Here is a 12,063-nt window from a genome sequence, read left to right as displayed (position 1 = left end):
TCACTGACAGAATAGACGCTCGGTGGAGAATACGTTACTTTCACACCTCTTCAACAAATACATTTCTATTCAATAGGAATGTACATATAAGTCTGACTGATCCATAATTAGATCATCATAACATTCCATGCATAGTAACTTTCCAGTTGAATGTGAGTAAGAAGTATAACATTTAACAGATTGGGGATTTTCCATTTCTCATATAATATATCAAACATTGACTAGCAGAGAACGATTATAAAATTATAAATTCATAGACTATACATTAAAAAAAATACATTTTGAAATTTCTTTGTTGATAAATTCAACTGTTCAATTGTTCCATACAAATATCTAATATATGAACCATTTGCTATATGCTCAAAGGTATTCTTATTACTATAGGGTATGAAGAATGATATTTCAAATTCATATGGAATAAATTAAAATTTACACGAGGATCAGTAATGCCACCCACATAGATGTTTTAAGGAATATTTCTCCTGTCCAGACGTGAGGCTTTCTATTTTATTAGAATACTTTTGATAACTTGCAATGGAAATGATTGCAGGATGAGTAGTGTGGAAGAATTTTAGATAAATTAACGAGAAATAATCAATTATTGTTGAGAAATGATTAGAAAAGAAACGTCAGGGAATCGTATCGTTTAATCATTCTGATTGCCCAATGTTTTAGTTGATCGTCCCAAAGTCGCGGTGGAGTGTTCATTAATCAAGGGGATTCCCCGAAGACCAAAGTCACTCACAACTGTACTACTTAGATTGGATAGCAATCCGACTGGAACAGATTAAAAGCATTTATTCGACTTGACATGAATCTCTTTGGATTCTGTTTGCTGTGAATACGATGAATTTTTCCTTCGAATTGAGACATGGAGAGTAAGGAGAGACTTATATGTAGATATATGTATATAGGGGAAGGATGATTCAAAGAAAAAATAATAACGTGGCATACAACCTGCCTTAATAGTTATTTGTGCAACTAGTGCGCAAAGTGACAGTTTGCTGCACCGAAAGAAACGTTTACGCCCGAGCCGTAGGCGAGTCCCTACAGTTACCATTGAATGTAAAAAATAGGTAATTGAAGGTAAAAATGTCTCATAATTCATCAAATTTTTTTGAGCGTTATATTGTGGCACTTGAATTGCTTATTATGAAATATTGCAATCATTACACACATAAATGTTCAGAAGTTAATAGAAATGACAATAGACGTGATACTTCAGAGTTATCCAGGAGTCAATTATTTTTATCCCATCTGCAAAAAATCATCAATTAGTACTATAATGAAGATTATAATAACAAAAAAATATGATTGATGTTGAAAAATAATTCCTTTCTACATAGGTATGAAATGATATAGTTTTACTCATTTCGCTTTAGATCTAGTATTTACAGGGTTTTCTAACTTAGCTTTTTCGGAGAGTAAAAGTGGAATTCAAATATTCTTCTTTCTTGTATGTTAATTTTTTTTCTTCAATTATAAGTCAATTTTATGAGCTACCGCTGCTGCCTACTATTGTGTCTCACTTCCGCTATCACATTCAACACTATCCACATCCATTTTTTACACAAATTATTACGAAAATCAAATAAGAAACAACAAATTTGCATTCAAATACGCGTCAACGGCTGATTTGAATGATGGAGGTATGAAGAACCGAAAGGCGCGGGAAAAAATCGTAACTACGTTCGTTCCATCTTTCCAACTACCTATCTAAAAACAATTTCCAGAAATTATTTTAGATTTACGGTCTCAAATTACGAAAAAATGCTCAAAGTAGCCTAAAAATATTAATAAAAATAACATGGACACCAGAGAATTTTGATTGTAGTTTTTTTTTTCACATGGATATCAATGAACGGTAATAATTATTTAACCTCAAAATTCAAATTTCATAATGTGTATTTGCTAGAGCACATTTCTCATTGCTTGCAGTTGCAATAATAATTATCAATAGAAAAGAAACATTATTCATTATTAAATGATGAGAAGTACCTAATTATTAAATTATGATTTACATGAACATTATTCTTATTTTGGATTTCTAGAATGAGATTTTATCATATATGTAGCCATTGAAATGATTCTCATCCAAACACAGTCATTCTAACCAACTTAATTTTGGCTTTCGCGTGTCATTCATCCATATAACCCACTAACTATTTTGTGGTGCCATGTTGCAAATCTGGAGTACGCAAAGTAATCACTTTGCGCACTAGTGCGGAAAAGTGATTCTTCGCGTTCTGTAATCACTGCAGGAATGGTCACTTTTCAAGGTAACTGTAGGAAAAAAGATTTTTCAATATGACATTCATAATGAGGATAATATTGATAAAAAGATCACACACCAATTATTCCGAAAGAAATAGTGATCATGATGAACGGTTAAAAAATTTAAAATAGAAAGTTTTTCCCTCGTTCATGTACCTTTGTCACTCAGTGGCGAAATTTCCTGCAAAGAAGGTAGAGGCTTTAAAGCTGCGTTTACACAAAAGTTATTAACAAAATGTTTATTTTTCCGTTCTTAAAGATCCTATTAGATTAACGGAACTTGTCAAACACATATGCACATCATTTGTATGATAAGTTATTTTCAATCTAATAGAATCTATAAGGGCGGAAAAATGATCATTTTGATAACGTTGGTGTAATCGCAGCTTGTATTTTGTTACATGCAACATCAATTTTCAATGCAAGAGAAAGCCAAATAAAGCCTGGGTCACACTTATGCAGCTTTCCGATCCCACTTTGATCCGATCTCATAATTATGATAAGTGAAGACAACGGCCTGGAATGGTGTTTCCACACATGTCTGTCATATGAGCTGTCCCACCACCACCCCTCCATCCCACAGAAATATCGGACATGATTGGGATTGGAACGCTGCCTGATAAGTGTGGCCCGGGCTTGAAGCTGAATTCCCACATAATCAGTATCATGTATATCATATACATATCGTGTATATAATGTATCCGTGTCCGGTTCACTGGAAAATTCTTCCCATGACTTCTAATTGAGCTATCCATACTCGCTCGGGTGGGTTGAGTAGGAATAGAAGAACTCAATGGAGTATGAATAGGGGTGAATTAGAACTAATAGGAAGTATGTTTTCATTGAACCGGACTCTGATACTGATAAGTGAGAATTAATATTTAATCTAGATTTTGTTTGATGAGCGATGGTTTAAGGCTGTTCGGTAAACCATTTCATTTTTATTCAAATTTGGATAATATTTTTCAATGTTATTGTTAAGATGATTGATTATAAGAGTGAGAAAAAGTGGCAACTGAATTTTTTAAGTGGTCTAATAAGCGACATAGAGAAACAATAGCGTAAGTAGATATCCCATGGTATAGGGCGTTCATGTCGTAACTTTTACTGTTATCTCAAGCCGATTACTGTCGATTATTGTCGATTTTTACTGTTTTGACCGAGCAAGAGTGTATGAACGACACAATATTAGAGACCACCAGCGTCATAAAGCTTCACGGAAAAGAACTACGTGGACTATCGGCTTGAGATAACAGTAAAAGTTGCGACATAAACGTTCTATATCATGGGATATCTACTTATGCTATTGTTTCTCTATGGTTATGACTTGTTGGAGTGCTAAACTCCGTTTTCTTTCCAAATCATAAACGGTTTCGAATTTTCCATTGGAGTTTTTTTTAAATGTATTCAGTATAATCATTGGCTTTGTTCTAATATGCGTTTTTTCGCGATTAATGCCAAAATGAACAAGTTATCAAATTTACAAAAATGTTACTATTTTATTTATGAACGGAATGGGGAATAAAATGTTTTAGTTTGGAAAGATACATTTTTTGAATTTTTAAGAGAAGTTTTAATAATATAGTTGAAACCGTTTATGATCTGGAAAGAAAATGGAATCTGGAAAGTTAGCACTTCAACAACCCATAACTAGCTCATTTAGTCCAGTCAATATAGACATAAAAAAGGGGGTGTGCTTGCAATTCATATTTTAGTTCTGATTCTTTAATATATTATTTGGGTACATAAGAGAAGTCCAGAACCAATTTCTTCATGCAAAATTTCCTTCTGCTAGATACAGGGTGGCCCAAAAACCTCGTATTTTCGGCTCATTCTCCAGTTTTCAGCTATTTATGCCAAATCTCGTGATCGGACAGAAAAATCTGCTCCTGCTTGTTTTTTAGATTAAAAAATTCTGAATAAAATGAGATCATTTGGAACTCTCTATCTCTAATGAGTACTGAGTTATGATTTTTCAAAAAATGAGTGTAATTTGAAGGAAAAATCAATTTTGATGAATTTCAGTTTTTGATCAACAATACCGATTGTTAACATTTAAATGTATAATTCAAAATCCCTCTGGGCGTATTTTTGTGCTCTACAATCTGAGATCAGGTACAGCGCTCTATCTCATATAGATTTCCAGGTACACCTGACAACAATGCTCCTTGTATTGTGAAAAACACCTAATTTTCATCTTCAACCATCATCACCAAGTACATTGTCCTCACATTGATATTTCGCACAATGACATTAGTTCATGAGATCATGTTCTATGAGAATCACCCGTTAGATGCACTTCATTTCAGTATTTCCTAGTGGAGAGGCGCGCCTAAGGACACCTCAAGGATCAAAATTTCAAACACTTATAACTTTTGACGCAATGCTCAGATTTATCGTACTATACTTCATTCTTCTCGGCTCGTCAAGGCGGTACAAAATCATGCATCATAAGTCAAATTCTGTCGAAAAATGTATTGTTTAGTGGGTACGTAAGCCCATATTCCAATACACAAAAAATGGCCAATTTCTAAATTCAAAGCTACATGTCTTGTGAAATACTTCTGATAAAATTTTCAAATCTGGTGAGGATGTGGAAATTGTCCTCCTCCACCCATTCCAATAAATGATACTTTTGATTCAAATACAATTCAAAATTACAGAAGATATTGAAAATGGCGATTACACATCTACATCTTATTGTGTTTAGTGAATTTTTGAACTAGTGCTTTAAATAGTGAAGGGAGCCGAACTGTCAAGGCATACTGAATGCACTCGAATCAAGAGACTTTTTCATTTAGGTTAAGTTTTATCAGTTTCATCCCCATTTCCCCCGTCATGTGTCGTTCTGAGTCGGTTCACGATTGGTCTGCTGCTTCCATGATGCCTCTTACTGACACGTCAGCTCGCTCGCCCTCAAGTAGGTATGATTATTTCAATAATAGTAATAATGACGCAGGTATGTTTCTAGCAATAAGCTCCACTCTTTCAAAAAACTTTTCAAGGCTGCTCACCTTAACGTACAATCCCTCAGTTGCCACATTGATGAACTCAGAGCAATCTTCCGTTTTCAGGACTTCAATATAATCGGAATTTCCGAATCATTTTTGAAGCCTAGTATTTCATCAAATTTTGTTGCATTGCCTGGATATAATCTTTTCCGGAATGATAGATTAAATAAAGCTTGTGGGGGTGTAGCAATTTATGTGAAAGATGGTATCAAAACAAAAGTTTTAATCACATCTAAACAAGAGTATTGTTCCAGACCAGAGTTTATGCTACTTGAATTATCCTTATCTAGTAATGATAAATTACTCGTTGGTATCTGTTATCGCCCACCAAAAATAGGTCATTTCACAGATTTCGAAAATGCCTTGCTTTCTCTTATGCCTTGTTTTTACCGGATTTCATCTCTCTCTATCTCCACTTGGACTCGATTTTCCACCACTGGATTCCATCTCTCTCTGTCTCCACTTGGACTCGATCTTCCACTACTGGATTCCTTCTCGCTCTACCTCCACTTGGACCCGATTCTTCCACTACTGGATACCTACTCGCTCTATCTCCACTTGGACCAGATCTCCCACTACCAGTTCTTCCTCAATCTTCATCTTATTCACCATTAGGATTATTCATCACCGAAACTCCACACATCTACATCTTATTGTGTTTAGTGAATTTTTGAACTAGTGCTTTAAATAGTGAAGGGAGCCGAACTGTCAAGGCATACTGAATGCACTCGAATCAAGAGACTTTTTCATTTAGGTTAAGTTTTATCAGTTTCATCCCCATTTCCCCCGTCATGTGTCGTTCTGAGGTCGGTTCACGATTGGTCTGCTGCTTCCATGATGCCTCTCACTGACACGTCAGCTCGCTCGCCCTCAAGTAGGTATGATTATTTCAATAATAGTAATAATGACGCAGGTATGTTTCTAGCAAATAAGCTCCACTCTTTCAAAAAACTTTTCAAGGCTGCTCACCTTAACGTACAATCCCTCAGTTGCCACATTGATGAACTCAGAGCAATCTTCCGTTTTCAGGACTTCAATATAATCGGAATTTCCGAATCATTTTTGAAGCCTAGTATTTCATCAAATTTTGTTGCATTGCCTGGATATAATCTTTTCCGGAATGATAGATTAAATAAAGCTTGTGGGGGTGTAGCAATTTATGTGAAAGATGGTATCAAAACAAAAGTTTTAATCACATCTAAACAAGAGTATTGTTCCAGACCAGAGTTTATGCTACTTGAATTATCCTTATCTAGTAATGATAAATTACTCGTTGGTATCTGTTATCGCCCACCAAAAATAGGTCATTTCACAGATTTCGAAAATGCCTTGCTTTCTCTTATGCCTTGTTATAACCGTATACTAGTTATGGGGGATATGACACCGACTTGAACATGACAATCGTAACTTTGACTACTTTCAACTGACTACAATTTTCCAATGCCTAAACATGACTATTTTACCCCTCGATCCAACTCATCATACTAATGAATCAGACACACTCATTGACCTTCTCATTGTTAGTGATCCCAATGAGGTTGTTCAAGCAGGCCAAATCTCAGTCCCAGCTATTTCTAGACATGATTTGATCTACTGTGTACTTTCCCATAAGATACCCAAGCCAGAACAGAAAATTATCACTTATAGAGACTTCAAAAACTTTGATGAAGCCGCCTTCCTGACTGATGTGGCTCAGACTCCATGGCATCAAATTGAAGCATTACCCTCAGTTGATGACATGGTCAAGACTTTCGAGAATTGGACTTTGACTTTGTATGACAAACATGCACCTTATGTGACAAGGAGGATTAATAGAAAACGACGAGTACCGTGGATGACTGAAGACATACTTAAGATGATGGGACGTAGAGACAAAGCACATAGAAAATTTAAAAAGACATTTGACTTGGACAGTTTGATAGAGTATAGGAGCCTTAGAAATAGGGTTAAACAGGAATTACGGAACTCAAAGATTAGGTACTTGAATTCGTTTATGACAAACAATAGACAAGACTCTAAATCACTTTGGCAGGGAATAAAAGAATTCGGGCTTGGCAAACAGAAATCGAATCCACAAATTGACTTACCATTGAATAATATAAATGACCATTTCGTTTCACACTCTAACCAACGCGACGAAGTTGTCATTGCTAATCATATAGATGATCTTGAAGAGCAGGTTACAAACTTAGATTTACCAATCACTGATCAATTTCATTTCCATCCAATCTCAGAAGAAGACACTTTCAGAGCAATTCAACGTATTCATAGTAATGCTACGGGTGTAGACAAAATCCTATTAAATTTATCAAGAAGATGTTATTTGCTGTTTTACCAACCATTACATACATTTTCAACAAGTCACTTGAAGAAGGCATTTTCCCTGAAAACTGGAAGTTTGCTCTGGTTCGCCCTCTAAATAAAGTTCCATCACCCAATAAAGTTGAGGATTTTAGACCAATCAGTATTTTACCTGCATTGTCCAAGTGCTAGAAAGACTCATTCATGCTCAAGTTGTAAAATTTCTAGACAACAATAGTAAGCTTCATAACTTTCAATCAGGCTTTAGAAAATTCCATTCAACTGAGACAGCTCTGCTTCGTGTCACTGATGATATAAGGTTAGCTATGGACCAAAGAAAATGCACCATCCTCACCCTATTTGATTTTTCTAAGCATTCGATACTGTTGATCATACAGTCCTTCTGAATAAGTTGGCTATTCTTGGTTTCAGTCGCAACTCGTTAGTTTGGTTTAAATCCTATCTATTAGGTAGGAAACAATGTGTATCTGTCGGTGACAAAAAGTCAACTTGGAAAAACGTTATGCATGGAGTACCACAAGGTTCAATTTTAGGCCCTCTCCTCTTCACTTTGTATGCTAATGACCTTTCTTCCATTATCAAATTCTCCAGTTTCCATACTTATGCAGACGACCTTCAAATCTATTTAAGCTGTCCCATAACAAAATTAATGAAACAGTTGGAATAATGAATCAGGATATCAATTCGATAGTGGAATGGACAAAGAAAAATGGCCTTAAGCTTAATCCCATCAAAACACAACCCATTATAATTGGATATTCTCGTCTTATAAACAATATTGACCTTGAATCGATTCACAAAATTAGTGTAGACGGTAATGACATTCCTTACTGTAGCTCAGTTAAAAATTTAGGCATTATTATGAATAATACTCTTGACTGGTCAGAACAAGTGAACAAAACTTGTAAAAAGGTATTCTCAGCCATGCATGCATTGAAGAAAATGCACGATATCCTCCCTAGAAACATTAAATTATTATTGGTTCAATCTCTCATCTTCCCACATATTATGTATTGTAATTCTGTTCTTAACGATATGCAAGTCACTCTGAATGATAAACTACAGCGTTGCCAAAATTATTGTCTACGTTTCGTCTACTCTCTCCAACGCCATGATCATATCACCCCAGCCCACATTGCTAGTTCAACATTAAAGCTTCCCGATCAGAGGCTTTTTCGAATAGTCAAGCTTGTTAGAGATATCTTGAAATACGGTAATCCGAACTATTTTAAAGATGATTTCAAATTGTCTCTGAAGGTAGGAGGATAGATGCTTCACATACTAGAACCGGAGAAAGTACTTTAAGGATACCCAATCATCGAACTACTATTTTCACAAAATCCTTCTTAGTCAGTGCCTGTCGTGCATGGAATGCACTTCCTGTTTCTATCAGGTCCATCGAGAGCCGAGCGAGCTTCATCCTGACTTTAAAAAAACATCTTTTGGAAGAAATGACTGAAACTGTCCGGCCCTAGAACGATCACATGACAACCATCCCCCACCCATCCCACAAATACAAACCTTTAAACCTGTTATAGAACGAATTCTATATCATGGGATATCTACTTATGCTATTGTTTCTCTATGGTTATGACTTGTTGGAGTGCTAAACTCCGTTTTCTTTCCAAATCATAAACGGTTTCGAATTTTCCATTGGAGTTTTTTTTAAATGTATTCAGTATAATCATTGGCTTTGTTCTAATATGCGTTTTTTCGCGATTAATGCCAAAATGAACAAGTTATCAAATTTACAAAAAATGTTACTATTTTATTTATGAACGGAATGGGGAATAAAATGTTTTAGTTTGGAAAGATACATTTTTTGAATTTTTAAGAGAAGTTTTAATAATATAGTTGAAACCGTTTATGATCTGGAAAGAAAATGGAATCTGGAAAGTTAGCACTTCAACAACCCATAACTAGCTCATTTAGTCCAGTCAATATAGACATAAAAAAGGGGGTGTGCTTGCAATTCATATTTTAGTTCTGATTCTTTAATATATTATTTGGGTACATAAGAGAAGTCCAGAACCAATTTCTTCATGCAAAATTTCCTTCTGCTAGATACAGGGTGGCCCAAAAACCTCGTATTTTCGGCTCATTCTCCAGTTTTCAGCTATTTATGCCAAATCTCGTGATCGGACAGAAAAATCTGCTCCTGCTTGTTTTTTAGATTAAAAAATTCTGAATAAAATGAGATCATTTGGAACTCTCTATCTCTAATGAGTACTGAGTTATGATTTTTCAAAAAATGAGTGTAATTTGAAGGAAAAATCAATTTTGATGAATTTCAGTTTTTGATCAACAATACCGATTGTTAACATTTAAATGTATAATTCAAAATCCCTCTGGGCGTATTTTTGTGCTCTACAATCTGAGATCAGGTACAGCGCTCTATCTCATATAGATTTCCAGGTACACCTGACAACAATGCTCCTTGTATTGTGAAAAACACCTAATTTTCATCTTCAACCATCATCACCAAGTACATTGTCCTCACATTGATATTTCGCACAATGACATTAGTTCATGAGATCATGTTCTATGAGAATCACCCGTTAGATGCACTTCATTTCAGTATTTCCTAGTGGAGAGGCGCGCCTAAGGACACCTCAAGGATCAAAATTTCAAACACTTATAACTTTTGACGCAATGCTCAGATTTCATCGTACTATACTTCATTCTTCTCGGCTCGTCAAGGCGGTACAAAATCATGCATCATAAGTCAAATTCTGTCGAAAAATGTATTGTTTAGTGGGTACGTAAGCCCATATTCCAATACACAAAAAATGGCCAATTTCTAAATTCAAAGCTACATGTCTTGTGAAATACTTCTGATAAAATTTTCAAATCTGGTGAGGATGTGGAAATTGTCCTCCTCCACCCATTCCAATAAATGATACTTTTGATTCAAATACAATTCAAAATTACAGAAGATATTGAAAATGGCGATTACAGATTTACATTTTTTTTCATGATTTTACTGTTGATCAAGATTTTCTAAAACGAGTCTGATACATCATAGAAACTCACGATTGATTCCAAATTGTAGATAAAGTCATCCTCTACGAGCTCAGTTGCCTAAAACCCTAATTGGATCACTCTGGAATATCATAGAACTGCCAAAACCGATAATATGATAAAAATATCTACAATTTCCGGATTTTTTTCAACAATCAAATCTCACTTTACGAACATATTTTTTTATGAATCGTTCACAGCAGATGAAAGAGAAAATGCTATTGCACATTTTGATTTGCAACAAGTGACTTTTTTCGAACTTCACACTATTCTTTCATCATAAATTGGCAGTGTGCTTCAGTATAACATTCATATTGAGTACCTATTGGAACGTCTGCGGAACTGAACACAGGGGGTGTTTTTAAACTCCCTACAAAACAAAGACACTCAAAACTAAAACAGATGCAACAGTCGTGTGAAATAGTCGAATTATACATAAAATGAAAGATAATTCAATGCTCTACAATTTCGTAATTGGCAAATTCTTGTTTTATAAAATGTTGCAAAGTTATAAGACTTGAAAGAGCGAAAAAATAGAAGAAAAACTGGGTTTTCGGAAATGCATCACTTTAGAACATAAATATCTCGAAAAGTATCAGATTTATCGAAACAGCTCTACCAAACAAAACTTGTAGGAAATTCATTAAGCTTCATTTTTATGTAGTTGATTATGTCAATAGAACACATTGATTCCAGAATAATATAATTAAAATTAGGCTATATATATAAAATTATATTATAAGCATTCACTCTCAACACTAAAACTTCTGCAAAAGTCGTAGGGAAATGCGTGAAATAGTGGAAATATACATTTAATTGAAGATAATTTGATGCTCTATCAGCTCATAATCAGCACGGATTTTTTTCATCAATCGTTCAAAAACTATAAGGCCGAAAAGATGATAAAATTGGAGGCAGAAGTGTTTTGAGAGATATGGAAAAAATGTAAAGGACATGTCTTGTTGTTAATTTTGTAAGCTTCAATTTTGCACACAGTACAAATGTTCATGAGATGCATAGTTTCAGAGATATATGCAAAAAATAAAAAAATGGCACATTTAAACCACGTCCACCCCTTTAGCACAGGGGTTAAGGGGGGAGGACTTCTGATATATGAATCCTCATACTATCCCTAAAAAAGCTGTGGATTTGAAAATTGTTTTTCAACTTTTCCCTCTATAATATTTCGTTGACTGAACTAGAAAGTATCATAGATCATTTTTGTTGATATCATCTTTCGCATTTTGGAAAGGCCTTTAAAATGATGTATCTCACAATGAGTGTTTACATTCAAAATAGTTGAATTACAACCCCTTATTTCCTTAAAAACTGAAACTTTAATCAGCCGCCATTTTGGATACAAGTAGGCTATCATAGAAAATTTTTATCGATGGCATATTTCTTTAAAAGGCTTTTAAAATTATGTACCACAATG

The sequence above is a fragment of the Nilaparvata lugens genome, chromosome 1 (assembly GCF_014356525.2).
Source record: "Nilaparvata lugens isolate BPH chromosome 1, ASM1435652v1, whole genome shotgun sequence".
Classification (NCBI taxonomy): Eukaryota; Metazoa; Arthropoda; class Insecta; order Hemiptera; family Delphacidae; genus Nilaparvata; species Nilaparvata lugens.
This window is presented reverse-complemented; position numbering follows the sequence as displayed.